This window comes from Tenrec ecaudatus, chromosome 1, assembly GCF_050624435.1.
Source record: "Tenrec ecaudatus isolate mTenEca1 chromosome 1, mTenEca1.hap1, whole genome shotgun sequence".
NCBI classification, from domain to species: Eukaryota; Metazoa; Chordata; class Mammalia; order Afrosoricida; family Tenrecidae; genus Tenrec; species Tenrec ecaudatus.
The window spans coordinates 13,915,868-13,931,235 of NC_134530.1; the positions used below are offsets into that span (position 1 = coordinate 13,915,868).

Genomic DNA, 15,368 nt, shown 5'->3' on the forward strand with positions numbered 1-15,368 from the left:
AGAGCTGCCTTCTCAAAGTAGTGTCGCCCATAATGACATGGATGGAATAAAGCCTTTAGGATCTATATTTACTGGTGGGGCATGAATCAAAATGAGAAGAAACAACTGCAAGCATCAATTAATGGAGCTTGGAATATATGAACTATGAATCCAGTGAAATTGGAAATCGTCAGAAATGAAATGGAATGCATAAAGATTGATATCTTAGGTACCAGTCATCTGTAATGGACTGTATTGGCCATTTTGAATCAGAAAACCATATGATTTACTGTGCTAGGAATGAGAGATTCAGGGAAGATGGTGTGACATTCATATAAAAAAGGACATTAAAAAAAAATTAAAAAAAAAAAAAGGACATTATCCAAATTTATACACTTACCACGAAAGATAGTGATAAAGCAATTGAATAATTCTACCAACATCTTAATCTGAAATTGATAAAACATGCTATCAAGATACATTTGATAATTACTGGCAATTGGAATGGAGGAGTTGGAAACGAAGGAACAGTAGTTGGGAATATGGTCTTGGTGATAAAGCTGGAAATGACATGATAAAATATTGCACGAACAGTGACTACATCCCAGATACCGTTTGTCAACAATACATATTGCTTCCTCCAGTCCCCTCCTCTTCCTCCCCACCCCATTATCATGATCCAAATTCTACCTTGCAAATCTGGCTAGACCAGCACATGTAAACAGGTACAGATAAGAGCTGGAAACAGGGAATTCAGGAAAAAACAAGCAAACAAACAAACCCTCAGGACCAATAATGAGAGTAGCAGTACCAGGGGGGGAAGGTGTGTGTGTGTGGAGGGGGGGAACCCATCACTCTGATATCTACATAACCCCCTCTTTGAGGGATGGATGACAGAAAAGTGCATGAAGGCAGACATCGGTCAGTATAAGACATGAAAAAAACAAATTATGTAGGGTTAGGGAGGTAGGTAGGGGGGAAATGAGCTGATACAAAGGGTTCAAATAGAAAATGTTTTGAGAATTATGGCAACAAATGTAAAAATGTGCTTGACGTATATATATATATATATATGTATATATAGTGATAAGAGCTGTATGAGCCCCCAAAAAAGGTTTAGAAAAGCAACTATACATATGGACTTCTCCAAATGGACTATACAGAAATCAAATTTATTACATCTGTGGGAAGAGGCAGTGGAAAAGTTCTATATCAGTAGCTAAAACAACCTAGAGACCAACTGTGGAGCCGACCATCAAGTGCATATGTTCAGAATAAAGCGGAAGAAAACTGAAAGTAGTCCACAAGAGCCAGAATGTGACTTTGAATCTATCCCACCTGGATTTCTAGAACATCTCAAGAACAGACTTGCTGCATTGAACACAACTGACAGAAGACCTGATGCATTGTGGTAGGACATCAAGACATCATTCTCGGAGAAAGCAAAAGGACATAAAAGAGGAAGAGGAAAATGCCAAAGTGGGTGTCAGAAGATACTCAGAAACTTGCTCTTAATCGTACAGTAGCTAAAGCAAAGGGAAGAAATAATGAAGTCATAGAACTCAACTGAAAATTTCAAAGGGCAGCTCGAAAAGATGAAGTAAAATATCATGAACTGCGCAAACACCTAGAGTTAGAAAACCAAAAGGGAAGAGCATGTTCAGCATACTGAAAGAACTCAAGAAAAACTTCAAGCCTTGAATTATAATACTGAAATATTGTATGGGTAAAATATCAAATTATGCAGGAAGTATCAAGAAAAAATTGAAGGAACCCAGTGACTGTCCTAAAAGGAACTAGTCAACACTACAATTTCAGGCGATAGCACATGAGTAAGAACCAGTGCTGCTGAGGGAAGACATTAAGCTGCACTGAAAGTGTTAGCCGAAAACAAGGCTCCAGGAATTTATGAAATACCAACTGAAATGTGTCAGCAAGCTCATCTATGTCAGGAAATTTGAGAGACAGCTACTTAGCCAAATGAGTGGAAGGGATCTATATTTGTACCCATTTCAAGGAAAGGTGATCCAATAGAATACTCAAACTATAGAACAATATCACTGATACCACATGCCAGTAAAATTTTGCTTAAGATCCTCCAGCATTGGTTGCAGCAGTACATTGACAGGGACGGCTTATTAACAACTGTGATATGCAGACGACACCACCTTTTTTGCTAAAAGTAAAGAGTTGAAGCACTTGCTGATGAAGATCAAGTATTGCAGCCTTCAGTGTGGATTACAATGCAATGTAAAGAAGACCCAAATCCTCATAACTGGACTAATAGGTAGCATCACTCAATGTCAGGAAGACCAAAATCCTTACAACTGGATCAATAGGTAACATCATGATAAATGGAAAAAAGGTTGGAATTGTCAAGAATTTTGCCTTGCTTGGATCCATAATCAATGTTCATGGAAGCAGCAGTCAAGAAATCAAAGGACATGTTGCACAGGGTAAGTCTGCTGCAGAAGACCTTTTCAGGATATTGAAAAGCAAAGATGTTCCTTTGAGAACTAGGGTGTACTTGGCTTAAGCCATGGTGTGTTTCAATTGCTTTGTGCATGTGAAAGTTGGACAGTGAATAAGAAAGATCGAAGAAGAAGATGCATTTGAATTGTGCTGGAGAAGAATACTGACCATGGACTGCTACAAGGACAACTCTATCTGTTTTGGAAGAAATAGGGCCGTGGATGAAAGGATGGTGAGACTTTGACTTACATACTTTGGCCGTGTCGTCAGGAGAGACCAGTCCCTGGAGAAGGACATCACATTACATAGGGTAGAGGGGCAGTGAAGGAGAGGAAGTTCCTCAAGGAAAGGATTGACACCGTGGCTGCAACAGTGGGCTCAGGCATAGGAACAATGGTGAAAATGGTGCAGGACCAGGCAGTGTGTCATTCTGTTGCTCATAAGGTCTCTGTGAGTTGGAACCATCTCGATGGTCCCTAACAACGTAAAGCAACGCAAAGACGTATTTAGCTTCATCTTCTAGACAAGAATGCCAACTTAATCTCGAAAAAGAAAATGTAATTACAATTTGAAGGCATTTCATGTTCCTTCTTTTGCCAGCACCAAGTCGGCTTCACCTGAATTATCCATTTCATGAGAAATGTTCATTCCCCACTGCTGTCTGAGGCAGCAGATTTTCATTCAGGGTCAAGACCTCTGGCAAAACCTTGGTTTTCAGCAACATCTCTCTTTTCGTTGAATTTGCTGTCATCAGAGTCACTCTTAGATAAAGACTTGCTTTTTCTACCATCCGTTTGTTTACCAGGTTTTTGAGAATTAAGAAATGCTTCAGTTAATTCTGGACCATCTGAATTTTCCCAGACTGTCAATGTCTTCCATTGTTAGTATCTGTCAATGTTCACATCTGTTAACGTTAGCATCTGTCAATGTTAGAATCTGTTAATGTCTTCCATTATAGGAAATATTCCATTTTCCCACTCACAGTACATCAATCCAGCATATTTTTTACTACAAATTCTTCAAGTTGGCTTCTTCATTTTGTACTCTTCATTCTCTTTCTTTCCCATTTTTTGTGTCTGAGGTGTGGCACCTGGTGGTTCCTGGAGGGGTGGGAGAAAAGAGGGACAGGGACAGTGCTGCAAGAAAATTTTGCTGAGTCCTGGTGGCCTGGGAATCGGTCCTGGATGTTAGGCACCCAATCCTGGGCCCAGCACGGATGAGATGAGGAACCCATGGATCCTGTGGTGGCCTGGGCTTTGACTGGAACAGTGGCCATCACTGTCTAGGGCACTACTGGTCCATGCAGCAGTGGCTGGAACCTGGATCTGAGGCCCTACGGGCATCTGTGACAGGATCTTTGTGGACTCTGTTGATTGATGGGTGACAGCAGGAAGGCTAGACTGTGCCACAACATGCATCCGAGGCAGCCCAGCAGAGCCAGAGTGACTCACTACGTAGGCGGCAGCTTGAGAAGTTGGTGGAGTCTGGCTTGAGGATGGGGAAAGGATTGTTCCCAGCTGGGGCATTGATGGTGAAGGTACGAGAGCACTTGAGTGAGATTTATCTGGCTTGGAGACACGTTTAAGACACTAGGATTACGTTTGCTCACCAGGGAGACTGGTGGAGGGGAGATAGCAGTGATGGCAAGCTTGGGGTGCTGGGAGTGACGGGGTAATGGTGGGGAGAGGGGTGGCATGCTGGAGTCACAGAAGCTCAGCTGGCTCTGCTCTGAAGGGCTACTACCAATGTCCTTCATTGAACTCTCCTTGCTATTGGTCTTCATCTTGGTTTTGGTTGAAGGCCTTTCCTGACTAGCTGTAGCTGCTGGTGCCTGGTGAATCTGCTCAAACTCTTCACTGAGATCACAATGCAGATAGCTCCACAGCTTTCACCCAACGTCCTGTTTCACACATGGGTCCAGTGCACCACTCTCCACTGTGGTCACCTGTGTACTGGTGACACTTAGGGCAAGAAATCCAGAATCCTTGAACAGTTCACAGATCTCTGCCCTTGTGCCTTCTCCATCGTGTAGTCATGCTGCAGCATCCCACATGTGACAGGAGGTGATACAGGCGAATCAGTCTGAGTGCAGGAGGGAATGCTCTCAGGTTCGTAGAGCAAAGTCTCCTTGTCAAGCACATCCTTCATTGGCCTCACCACAGACTCAAGTCATCTGTCAAATGCCACAGACTCAAAGCCATGCATGCAGAAAGTGAATGCCTTATAGGGCAGGCTTTATTTGTAAGCTTATGGTGCCAACCTGGCCAATAAACACATGGGCAGAGAGATAAATGGCTTGGTGAGCCTCGCCTTTCTAGTTCTCGGGTCTTGCTTTCTGATGGTTGGACCAGGGTGCAGCTGCCTTAGCCAGTTCCCTACTTCAGCTGGCAAGGCTCACTTCCTGCAAGACATCCCCAAGGAGAAGCCTCATGGACCTACCCCGATGCAACCCTGGGTGCTGGAACAACTGTGTGGAGACCCCTGCCAGCGCTGAGATGTTTACAAACTCACTGATTTGGCTTTCCTCCTGCAGTCGGCACCATTGTGTGTTTTGTAAGATGGAAGAGGACTCTGTAGATTGGTGTTGGACATATGGGCTAATGTTGGACTTATGGCCTTGGGAAGCACTAGGTTGGAATGTTTTCTTAATGTACACTTACCCTTTATATAAAACTCTCTTTTATACATATGAGTTTCTGTGGATTTGTTTCTGTAATGTACCCAGACTAACACACTCCTGCTCGTGAAAAAGTCATTTCACCTTTCCCATGTTGGTCAAGCCACACATTCAGTTCTTACTCAGAGGGCGAGGTGGGGAGAAGGGCAGGTGTCCTGGCATCTGAGCTGTCTTCATTTTCTTGCTTACAGAAAGTCTGGTCTTTGGTCTCTAGCTGCAGCCAATTCCTTCTCATTATCTTGGGACTCACCAAACAGTTGTCACTGCTGTGCTTTCTCTTTGAATTCCACAAATGGAGATGAACAGGAAGGAACAGCTTGGTTTTCTCCAGAAGAATCTGTAGGAATGGTAGTATAACTCTTCTCAGTTGGGGGCTACAGAACCAACTACTGAGGGGGCTGACTGGCGATGACAGCCAACTCCAAACCACTCCTCTACCATAAGAACACTAGCCTGTCCCTTCAGTAGCAAGATTTCTAGTAGGAGAGGGAAGCTAGATGCTATTTCATTGGTTCCAAGGCAACATTTGAGGTCTTCCGGAAGCTCTTCTTTGATAGCAGGCATTGCTAGTGGACTCAGGTCCTGCAGGAGATAGGCAATACCCTCAGTGCTGCTTTGAGGTTCAACCAGGTGCCCTGTCTACAATCGAACCATTTTTAGTTTCTCCTTTCCTCTTTTTACTTGATCTTGTTTTAAGAAGAGTAATTTTACAGGGGTGCTAGAGAACCCCTCTAACCAGCAATTACATCGTGAAGTCACTGAGTCAGGCCTGCTGTCAAGAGGTGTGGGTGATCTGGTTGATGTTTCTGCTTCACATCTTCAAGACACAGCCGCCCGGTTCTCACCTGCAGTTTTCATCTTCAGGATTGAAAGTGTGGGAACCACCCCAAGGGCACCTCAGGACTGGGAGAACACATTGGAGGGCTTGGAGCCTTGAGCTGAGATCTTCAAAAGGAATTTTTCTTATCAATCCAACGTGGCTTCTTTATCAAGTGATAAAACTGTGTCCCCATACTCCTTCAGTTCCTTCAAGCCTTTCAAATAGAGCTGCTCGAACACACCATTCCTGCTCCTCAGTGCTGGGAAGAGAACTTGTGTCGTTGGGGAAGGACTGGGCTATTCCTTTGAGCCATCTCCAGAGCACTCCCAGAAGCAAGAATCTGCTGAGCAGTCGGCAGAAATACTGCTGCTGAGAGTTGAGGTATTGTTTGTATTGTGGCATGAACCACAGACACCAATACCGGACAATGTCGGGGTTAAAATGATGATCTCAGAAAAGCTTTTGAGCAATGTGTGGAGGGTTTCTAAAGCAGGAGTTCTCCCCACTGAACAGAGCTAGCATAACCCGGTTTTGTTGGTTAATACTATCCTCGGGAAAATGATGTAGGCAGGAACTGCCGGGAGTATCTGAAATGACAACTCTTTGACTTCATCATTTCTTTCATTTGTGTTTGCAACATTACTATTTAGAGTAGTCTCTTCCGATGGCCACGTTGGTCTTTCCTATCTGTGTAATGATCTCTTGTTCTCTTCTTGAATGATGATCTCGATGTCCCCTGACACCAGGTCTTCTGGCATTAGTGTTCAATGTGTCTAATCTGTTCTTGAGATGTTCTCAAAACTGAGGTGGGATAGACTTACAGTCAAATTCTGGTTCTTGTTTTAATTTATTCAGCTTTACTCTGAACTTACATATGAGCAATTGGTGGTCTGCTCCACAGTTAGATTCTGGCCTGTTTTTTTGTTTGTTTTATTCATTATTTTATTGGGAGCTCTTACAGATGTCATAAAATTCCCTAATCAAATACCTCAAGTATAATTTTACAATAGCCACTACAATCAGTTTCAAAATATTTTCTTTCTTCATGGACTATTTGATATCAGCTCCCCTTTATCCCCTCTCTCCCTCCCCCCACCCCACTTTGCCAGAAACTTTGTTGTTATATATTTACATATCTGTAAATCCATTCACCTATAATTCTGTTATTTGCTCCCCTCAAGTGGTGTTATACATTCATTGTTGCTATTAGCTGCACGCCCCTGCCCTGTCTTCCCATATCCTCAGGGAATCATTACTCCTGTTGTTGTCTCTGAAGGGTCATCCATCCTGGTATTTATTTATTGAACTATCTTAATTATACAAATGAACATACATAGGTCTAACAGTATTCATGAGGTGAAATATAAGCCTTAATAGTAAGGGGAGGAAATAATAAGAAACCAGAGGATAGTTGTATGTTTCATCAGTGCTATACCACACCCTGAATTCCTCATCCCTTCCCTCTCCTGGCTTCATGGCCCCTCTGTGAGGGACTGTTTGTCTTGCAGGTGGGTTTTGGGTCTCCACTTTGCCCACATTTCACATCAATTTGATTGCTTGTTTTTGAACTTCTGATACCTATTCCTGTTGATACCACTTGATCACACAGGCTGGTGTGCTTCTTCCATGTGGGCTTTGTTGCATCCCTGTTCTATGGTCTTGTTTTAACTGCTTATATGGGGCCGCTCCATTGTCTCTTTCCACAGATAAACTTCCCACACTTTGATTTCTTTGTATTCCATCTGGAGAAGTCCATTTGTATAGTCGCCATTCGTGTTATTGAAAAATTATATTTGCTATTTGTTATAAAGAAATCATTGGTCTTGTAAAATTCTATCATGCAATCTCCAGCTTCTTTTCTGTCATGAAGGCCATATATTCCAACTATTGTTCCTTCCTCTTTGTTTCCAACTGTCAATAATTATCCATGCATCTTGATTGCATGTTTGATCAGTTTTAGACTGAAGATGTTGGTAGAATTCTCCAGTGTCTCCATCACTAGCTTTTGTGGTTGGTGCATAAATTTGAATCGTAGTGGTATTGGTTATATTTCCTTAAAGGCAGATAGATCTTGTAGACAGCATTGTATGTACTTCATGATGGATTTTGTGTCATTCTCAGCATAGTAAATCTTAAGATTTTTCTCATTCAAAATGGCCAATATGAGGCCATTTCAGATCACTGATGCCTAAGATAATTGATCTTTATGTGTAGCATTGCATTTTGACTTGTCTGTCACTTTGCCATACTCTGATGGCTTGTGTGTTGCTACAATGCTAGAGGCTACATTACTGGCATTTTTAGATGCCAGCAGGATCAGTCAAAGTGAACAGGTTTCAGTGGAGCTTTCAGATTAAGAACAGACTAGGGAAAAGCAATCAACTGCCCACTTTGGAAGATGTACCATTGGAAAACTTTATGCATAGCATGGAAACACTACCAGATACTGAAGGTCTAATGAACAGAAGCAAAACTTTGTCAGAGATAGTGTCTTAAAATGTGACTGAGGGGAAGTTGCTTTCTCAAAGTAGTGGACCATTGATGAGAGCATTATAGAACTTCCTTGCAAGACATTGAGCCACCTCACAAGAAACAAGCACAAGAAACTCCATTTTAGAGAAGTAATAAAGTGTGACATTGAGGCCCAGCCAAGAAATTGAACCATCGCCAAGAATCTACAGATGGTCCAGGGAGCCATCGCAAACGTGTGGGGAACCCCAATAAGACTTGGCTGAACCTGACCAATGCCCAAAAGCCAGCCAAGCCGCCTGAAGTGTGTAGAAACCCGGTAAGATGACTGGGACAGTGAATACATCAGAGAGCCAGCCAAGCCGTCCATAAAAACCCGGGAAGAGACACTGACTTTTCAGAGCTAGGAACCAAGGAGACATCAACTCCTGCTCCCTCCAACTCTACCCGGGGTGAGTCCACCAATAAAGGCAATGCTTATGTGAAGAGTGCTGTTAGTATGCTCTTATGCTCATGCTTGCCCAATACTCTTATCCTTAGTACTTTGAGTTATATTTAGATTGTTTGATGTGTGTTTGCAGTGAATAAACCGAGCATTCAAAAATGTCTAAGAGCATTAAGTAATTATTGATCGCGCCACTCATGACAACCATGATGATGTCAGCGGAGGCAAGCCTGTGGGAGTGGAGCCTTCAGGATCTTCATTTGCTGATGGGGTACAACTTAAAATAAACTGCTGCAAGAATCTACTGATAAGTTGGATTGTACTGAGTATGAATATAGGAAAAGTGGAAGTCATTAAAAGAAAAAGAAAAGTAATGAAACAGGTCAAATAGGCAAGTTAAATGTGGATGTGGTGGGATTCACTCACTACCCCTGCATCCTTCACGTCCTTACACGGTGTCCCTCATCTCTTCAGTTCCTCCAGGAATGCATTGTTCTTTTTGGTTTACTGTTTTCCTAGGCAGAGGAAGACCCTCGATGATATGGATTGACACAGTGACTGCAGTAATGGGCTCAAGCGTAGAAACAGTCGAGAGGATGGTACAGGACCAGGCAGTGTTCGATTCTTTATGCCGCCTATGCTGCACCGCCCTCACGATTGTTTTTCCGTTTGAGCCACTGTGTCCATTCATCTCATCAAGGACCTTCTTTTTTTTGTTTAAGGATAGTACTGCCTTTACTTTGCATCATAAAATGAAAGTTGCATTTTTACTATTTAATTCATACAAATCAAAGAACCCCATCACCCTTAGTTATGAATCTATGAAATTATGCACATGACTTGTATTTATTTATTTTTTATATTTATGTAATATTTTATTTGCTGACCTTGAAACACGCCAAAATTTCTATCGACAATGGAACTTTCCATACTAAAATGTTCTCAACATGACAAATTTCTAAGAATAACACCAGAATTTAATGTAGCCCCTTCATTTCACTCTTGAGGAATCAGCACATGAACGTTTCATTAGGGTGGTAAAATCCAGGTTACAAATGAACACGAGAGCAAAAATGGGGCGGGGTGCCACACAGGTACATAAAGATTTAACAAAATAATTTTTAGCCTTCTGAGAAACCATAGATAAAATATATGTAGTAAATATTCCTGTAACATGATTTCAATCCCTTAGAGATCATCACTCAGCCACTGAAGCTGGAGAAGGCTCAGAGGGTCCCAAGAGGGTAGTTTGTCGGTATGGGGAACGGAGACCTGGTCTATTCTAGGCAACTGGAGGCCACTGACAACCATGGTGCACATGCAAGAGAGCATGAGTCAGCGTTTTAAATGTTCTAACTGGCTCTGGACCACACATCTTCCACCTGCCTCCAAACTGCCTAGTGACTCTGCTTCCACCCGAGCCCTCCTCCTGAAGTGCATTCTTATCCCAGGGAGCAATTCAATGAGACTTCCAGAAGCGAAGCCAAGATGGACACTGGCCGTGGCCTTTTCTCCTAGGAAGAATGGGCCTTAGTTCATGCTCAGGACACAGGTGAGCTTGGAGGCAGAAAATTTGAGGTGCCGAAATTGGAGAGGCTGGAGATCTCAGATCAGGCTATGCTGTATGAAAACACAGTGGATCATTCTTGGTTGGATGTTTTGTGCTTGCTGGAAGAACAAAGATTTGTCACACAGAAATATGGCACTACTGTCGTGCACACTGATGCATCCGAAGGAAGGACTTCAAGTTCTTTCCAGTGCATTCACCTGACTCCAAACATCCTGGTGGCTCTGCTTTTATTTAGAGAGGGCAATGATTTGATTTCAAGAACCTTGAGCGACAACACAGACTCAGTGACTGCTGAGGATGTGACTGTGGATGTTACCGCAGAAGAATGGGCATTGTTGGATGTTTCTCAGAAGTAACTCTACAGAGACGCGATGGTGGAGACCTTCACAAGCCTAGCTGTAAAACTCTACTCTCTGCAGCTGTGACAGCAAGATTCCTGAAAAATGATTAAAAAGTGCCTCCACATTACGAGAAATCTGAGCGTTTCATGGCCATCTAAAGCAGGGTAACAACCAAAACCCACTTCTGAGAAGAGACTTTTCAGTGACATCCTGGGCAGGATATGAGGAAATACTACTACTGATGAGCTCTCCCGCCCAATTTCAATTCCTCCTGCATTAAGAACACCGGGATACTTATATCCCATGGAATGTTTTCTGTAGGGAAAAAACATTCAAGGATCTTTCTTCACTAGACCACAGTGAGCGACTTTACACTCGATGCAATACTGACCAATTGATGAAATGTGGGAAATACAGCATGCATGCTGCAGTAGAATTTCCAACAGGAAACAAACACAAGACATTTAAAATGTGGTAAAATCTTAAGAGATCCTTCAGCACTCACGGATGATATGGGAATCTCCAAAGGAACTAAGTCTTACATATGTAAGCACTCTGGGGAGGCTTTTTACTCAAGACTCATTCAACATATGACAACTCACAGAGGTGAGAGGGCCTATGAATGTAAGGGATACAAGAGAACTTTTACTCAATCGACTAACCTCAAACAGCACATAAGAATTCACAATGGTCAAGGGCTCAGGATGGAGGGGGAACGGGGAGGGAGGGGGGAAAAAAAGAGGACTTGATGCAAAGGGCTTAAGTGGAGAGCAAATGTTTTGAGAATGATTAGGGCAAAGAATGCACAGATGTGCTTTATACAACTGATGTATGTATATGAATGGATTGTGACAAGAGCTGCATGAGTCCCCAACAAAATGTAAAAAATAAAGAATTCACAATGGAGAGAGGGCTTATGAATGTAAGGAATGTGGGAATCACTTTAGTCACTCCTCATGCCTCACCAAACATCTAAGAACTCCCAGTGGAGGAAGACATGACTGTAAGGAACGTGGTGACAGGTTTAGTAAATCCTCAAACCTCACTGTGCTTATGAAATCCAGTGCAGAGAAGTCTGATGAATTAAAATTATCACTCTTCAGTAGTGTAGTATGTTCTTTAGTTTCCACTCGATTTGATCTGATGATGCCTATCTACACAACATAAACTTTATGATTTCTTAAAATTTATTTTCTTTTTAATTATATAGAAATTTTATTTTACTATCTCATTAATACATAGATATTTTGAAATGATTTATCCACTATTTTCTAAAATTTTTAATAAAGATGTTATTGAAAACCCTGAAAGAAAAATAAGTAACTGGAGCTGGTTTTGGTCACTGAAAACCAGATTCAGAGTAAGTCAGAGCTTACTAAGCAGTGACACTGCAAACCCCTGACACCAAAAAACAGTTTAAATATGGGAAGCTTAAGGTAAAGCATATTCATTACTCAAAATTACTTTTAGATACAATTGAGATCATACTACTATATATAATTAGGTATACTATTGTGCATAGTTAATTCCAGTAAGTATATTTTGTATTTATTGGTCATTATAGCTCAACTTTTTATGCTCTAAAAGAAAATATCAAACCATCAAAATGTTTACATTTAATTTTCTTTTAAACAGATTCAATGAAAAAAGCTGCTTGTCCTGATATTCCCATTTCAAAATTTTGACACAAATTTACGAGAGAAATAATTATGCATTTTGTCCAACATAATATATGATATCTTAGATTCATGTCTTGCTCGATTTCTAAAAATAAATAAATGCATTCTAGCTCTCTAAACATCAAAAAATAAAGTACAAAAAAGATATCTCAGATAATGAATAGCCCACTCAGTTACATAAAACATGTTCTATTCCAAAACTTGCTCAAATTCAAGATATTTACTTCCTAAAACACGAGTCTTCATCTTAAACCAGTCAGTCTGTTTCCATGGCAACACTTCGGGACTCCTTGGCTACCATAAGTCGCATTAGTTGACTGGAATTTCTCAATCTTCTTTACATCTTGAGCTTGGTCCGTTCTGTACACCAGACAAACTAAATCATCTGTTACTTTAATACACAGACTCCCATCAGTATGCCTGTATTTAAGAACCACACGTGCCTTCATCGGGTCAGCCAGGTACAGCTTCTCGGCGGCACGGCTGAACTCCTCCCAGGTCTGGAACTGCGGCATCGTGGCGCCGGGGTGGAGAAGGGAGGGAGGAAGGGTCGCGGGACCGTAGGCGGCGAGCCGCGACACCGTCCAACCGCCTACCTACCTCCCTACGTCCCAGGGTCACCGGCGCGCGCTGGAGACTCCGTATTTATTTATTTTTTAAACATTTTATTAGGGGCTCATACAACTCTTATCACAATCCGTACATATACATACATCAATTGTATAAAGCACATCTGTACATTCTTTGCCCTAATCATTTTCAAAGCATTTGGTCTCCACTTAAGCCCTTTGCATCAGGTCTTATTTTTCCCCCTCGACTTGTATTTTTTATTCCTCCCAGAGAACACAGCAACAGATACATATGAAAAGTACATGTGGCAAACATATATGGAAAATTCCATGTATCTTTTAACAAATTTTTCACAACTTTTTGAAACATATATATATATATATATATTCACTTAATATACGATATGTAAAACCAGTTGGGTTTTTAAAAAAATATTTTATTGGGAGCTAAGGACTTTCTTTTTTACTGCCCCTTTATTTACCAAGCATAATGTCCTTCTCCAGGGACTGGGTTCTCCTGAAAACATGTCCATAGTATGTGAGTTGATGTCTCACCCTCCTTGTTTTTAAGGAGCATTCTGTTGGTACTTTTTCCAAGACAAAATCTGTCTGTGCTTTTTGAAGTCCATGGTACTTTAAATATTCTTCTCTGGCACCCCAATTCAAATGCATTGATTCTTCTTCTGTCTTTCTTATCCAGTGAACAACTTTCACATGCCTTCGAGCAATTGAAAATAGCATGGCTTGGATCAGTTCTCAAAATAACATCATTACCTTTCAATACTCGAAAGACCTTGTGCAGCAGATTTACCGAATGCATATGTTTTTTCATCTCCTTACTGCTGCTTCCAGGAACATTGATTGTGGATTCAAGCAAGACAAAATCCTTGACCACTGCAGCCTTTTCTCTGCCTATCATGATGTTATCCATTGGTCCAATTGTGAGGATTCTGGTCTTCGTTACCTAGAATTGTAATTCATATTGAAGGCTGCAATCCTTGGTCTTCATCAGCAAGTGCTCACTTTCAGCAAGCAAAATCGTGTTATATGCAGACCTCAAGTTGTTAAGAAGCCTTCCTCCAATTGTGATGCCACCTTCTTCTTCAAATAATGCAGCCTCTCTGATTGTTTTCTCAGCATACACATCGAATAATTATGGTGAGAGGATACAACCCTGACACACATTTCTCTTGATTTTAAACCGTTTAGTATCCCCTTGTTCTGTTCACACAACTGCCTCTTGATCCATGTACTAGTTCCACATGAGCACAATAAAGTGTTCTGGAATTCCCATTCTTCTGACAGCTTGTTATGATCCACATAGTTGAAAGTCTTGGCATAGCCAATAAAACACAAGCAGACATCTTTCTGATATTCTCTGCTTTGAGGCAAGATCCATGCAACATCAGCTGTTATACTCCTTGTTCCATATCCTCTTCTGAATCTAGCTTGAACATCTGGCAACTCCCTGTCAATGTACCGCTGCAACCATTAATGGATGATCTTCAGCAAAATCTTACTGGCATTGGATATCAATGATATTGTTCTATAATCTGAGCATTCTGTTGTGTGACCTTTTTTGGAACGGGTACAAATATGGATCTTTTCCAGTCAGTTGGCCAAGTTGCTGTCTTCCAAATTCCCTGGCATAGATGAGGAAGTACTTCCAGTGCTTCATCATCCTCTTGAAACATCTTAATTGGTATTCCATCAATTCTTGGAGCCTTGGTTTTGGCTAAGCCTTCAGTGCAGCTTGAACTTCTTCCTTCAGCACAATTGGTTCGTGTGCATATGCTACCTCCTGACATTGTGGAGTGTCGACTACTTCCTTTTGGTACAGTCAATCTGTGCATTCTTCCCATCTTCTGTTGATGCTCCCTGCATAATTTAATATTTTGCCTATTGAATCTTTCAGTATTTCAACTCGAGGTTTGAATTTTTTCTTCAGTTCTATCAATTAATATAGTCTGGGCATGTTCTTTGCTTTTGGTTTTCTAACTCTAGGTCTTTGCACATTCATTATAATGATTTACTTTGTCTTCTCGAGCTGCCCTTTAAAATTTTCAGTTGCGCTCTGTGACTTCACTTGCTTTAGCGACTCTATGATTAAGAGCAAGTTTCAGAGTCTTTTTTGACATTCATTTTGGTATTTTCTTTCTTCCCTGTCTTTTAAATTACCTTCGACTTTCGTCACGAATGATGTTCATGATGGCCTCCCTGTTAGGTCTTCTGTCATTAGTGTTCATTGAGGCAAATCTGTTCTTGTGCTGTTCTCAGAATTCAGGTGGGATAGACTCAAGTTCCTATTTTGGCTCTTGTGAACTTGTTTTCATTTTCGTCAGATTCA

At 41.4% G+C, this 15,368-nt stretch overlaps 3 pseudogenes; all 3 read right to left on the bottom strand.

Annotated features, from left to right (window-relative positions):
* Positions 1–3,470: 3,470 nt before the first annotated feature.
* On the bottom strand, positions 3,471–5,221 carry LOC142443594 (nuclear factor related to kappa-B-binding protein pseudogene; annotated as a pseudogene).
* Positions 5,222–5,246: 25 nt separating this feature from the next.
* On the bottom strand, positions 5,247–9,792 carry LOC142443688 (nuclear factor related to kappa-B-binding protein-like; annotated as a pseudogene).
* Positions 9,793–12,416: 2,624 nt separating this feature from the next.
* Positions 12,417–13,086, bottom strand: LOC142445764 (signal recognition particle 9 kDa protein pseudogene; annotated as a pseudogene).
* Positions 13,087–15,368: the final 2,282 nt, after the last annotated feature.